This window comes from Portunus trituberculatus, chromosome 38 (assembly GCF_017591435.1).
Source record: "Portunus trituberculatus isolate SZX2019 chromosome 38, ASM1759143v1, whole genome shotgun sequence".
In the NCBI taxonomy this organism is placed as follows: domain Eukaryota; kingdom Metazoa; phylum Arthropoda; class Malacostraca; order Decapoda; family Portunidae; genus Portunus; species Portunus trituberculatus.
The window spans coordinates 38,074,043-38,076,494 of record NC_059292.1 but is presented as its reverse complement, the minus strand read 5'-3'; the positions used below and the strand labels follow the sequence as shown (position 1 = coordinate 38,076,494).

At 45.2% G+C, this 2,452-nt stretch overlaps 1 protein-coding gene across 4 annotated transcripts in view; it reads left to right on the top strand.

The window, feature by feature from the left end:
* The first annotated feature begins 1,250 nt into the window (after positions 1–1,250).
* LOC123515035 (DBH-like monooxygenase protein 1 homolog) overlaps positions 1,251–2,452 on the top strand; it is a 224,207-nt gene continuing 223,005 nt past the window's right edge. The window contains exon 1 of one of the 4 annotated variants that reach the window (XM_045273415.1): positions 1,251–1,302. The gene's annotated coding sequence lies outside the window, so the exon portion shown is untranslated. The remainder of the gene's footprint in view (positions 1,303–2,452) is intronic. The other 3 variants (XM_045273417.1, XM_045273414.1, XM_045273416.1) reach the window with 3 other exon arrangements.

Below are 2,452 nucleotides of genomic sequence, written 5' to 3'. Positions count from 1 at the left end.
CCTTTTGTATGTGCTTTTCTTATTTTTATCCCTCCACATAGACGTTGTGGTTACTTTTCTTCTTTTCCTGTGTGTGTGTGTGTGTGTGTGTGTGTGTGTGTGTGTGTGTGTGTGTGTGTGTGTGTGTGTGTGTGTGTGTGTGTGTGTGTGTGTGTGTGTGTGTGTGTGTGTGTGTGTGTGTGTGTGTGTGTGTGTGTGTGTGTGTGTGTGTGTGTGTGTGTGTTTTATGTCCTGGCTTATAGCGTCTGTAGGTAACTTGAAGAATATTGGAAGCGCTGTTAAGCTTCCACCCATTAGTGGCGCAGGCAATTTTATTTATAGTGGTACCCATATTAGGGCCTATATCACTGCCCAAGTGCATCTTTGGTATAACCACCTAGAACCTGGGTATCAAGATGACATCTAGGTAACTTTAAACCACTCGACAAATATCACAGCTTCATGGCCGTACTTGGTGGGATTCCAACCTGAGCGTGGACGTCTGCCCGATCCCACGCTCACCACCTTATTTACTACATTGTGTTGTGTTTCTGTGTTTTCGTTTGTATTTCCTCTTCTACAGGTCATGTCATGTTATATACTCTCTCTCTCTCTCTCTCTCTCTCTCTCTCTCTCTCTCTCTCTCTCTCTCTCTCTCTCTCTCTCTCTCTCTCTCTCTCTCATTATCTTTTTCCGTGTATTTAAAAAATCAAAGATTCAGGATTAAATGCAACAACTCTGCATATTCCAGTAGTAAAATAAATGGATAAAAGTCATCCTTCTTATGAAAAAAATTAGAACATTCATTAATTGTCCTGTAAATTAATCGCTTCAGAAATGAAAAATTGACATGACGGGCCCCTGAAAATATACAATTAAAAGGGGAAACCCTCGCAGACATCAGGCAGTGGTGCGCCCCCTTAATGTAGATGGAGGAAGGTAAAAGGGGCGGAAAAGAGACCATCACGACACAAAATCCGGAAGAAATGGATAAAATTGGGGTGACTCTTGGCAAACCCACCCGGGAGGCAGCCAGCACCCCGCTATCCTACGCCCCGCCCTCCCCGCGACGTCCCGCAGCCCATCCACACACGGCCTCACCCTCCAGGAGTCTCCAGGACGCTCCCCGTCATACAAAACAGAGTTACGTATTAATGACAACACGTGTTCAATAGGAGATAGGAGAGGAGAGGCTGAGGGATGTGTGAGGGTGCAAGGAGCTGCGAGCGGCGCGGCTGGCAGGCTGCGAGGAGGGAGTCGCCAGCTGAGTCAGTCTGTCTGTGTGCTCGGTGGGACGGGGACGTATGGCGGTGGTGCTCCCCGGTGTGTGGCTTAGCTCTTTCTTGCCCCTCATTCTTGGATTCCGAAGCGTTTTGTGCTTTTCTTCTTCTCGTCACGGAATCACATGTATTCTTCCCTTTCTGAAACTTATTTCCAACCTCTGACTAAATAACATGCACGGAAGATATAAAATAACTAAATAAAATCGTGTGCCTGGAAAATAGAATTAGACAAAGATTCTGAAAACAATTACAAAGAAAACAAATAAAATAACTGTAGTTAGTGCCTGAACTTAAACAACGTAGTGAGTAGTCTCTTCATAAATATATATATATATATATATATATATATATATATATATATATATATATATATATATATATATATATATATATATATATATATATATATATATGCGCACGTCATTTTCAGACACTGGAAGCATTTCGTCAAATTAGGTCAATTTATGTCAAGTCAAAGGAAATTCATAAAGCCTGAGCCGGGGTGACGTCAGCGTGCCACTTAGCGCCGCGGTGGCCGGGACGCCTCACCCTGGCTCTGACACTGAGAGATGTACAAGTTTTCACGACAGGCGGATGTGCCGCCAAATCTGGTATGCCATTAGTTTTGGAAGTAATCACAACGCCTGTCTGTACCAATCAAGAGTTCACAGCGCGAATACTGCGTTAATTTCGACTTTCTTAACAAAACCAAGGTCGAGGATACCACCAGTCATTAATCTGACAAGCTGAAGATCACCTCCACACGAAAGGTCAGGACGGTGCCAGGCTGATCATACCTAAGAAAATAGTGGAGCGGCTCCTTTGGACACTGGATCTTCAAGACTCCTAAGAGTAGAGCGAGAGAGTTCCCAACCACCCTGGACGTTCAGCCATCATTTTGGCTCCCCGGGGATGTCTCTCTTATACGTGATGGGGAAGTGTTAACAGGATATGGCAACAGTCCGGTCCACCCACTCACCCACACACCCACCCACCCACCGCTGTGCTGCGCCGGGAGAGTAAGCTAAAGTAATAAAGAGGCAACACACACACACACACACACACACACACACACACACACACACACACACACACACACACACACACACACACACACACACACACACACACACACACACACACACACACAGAGAGAGAGAGAGAGAGAGAGAGAGAGAGAGAGAGAGAGA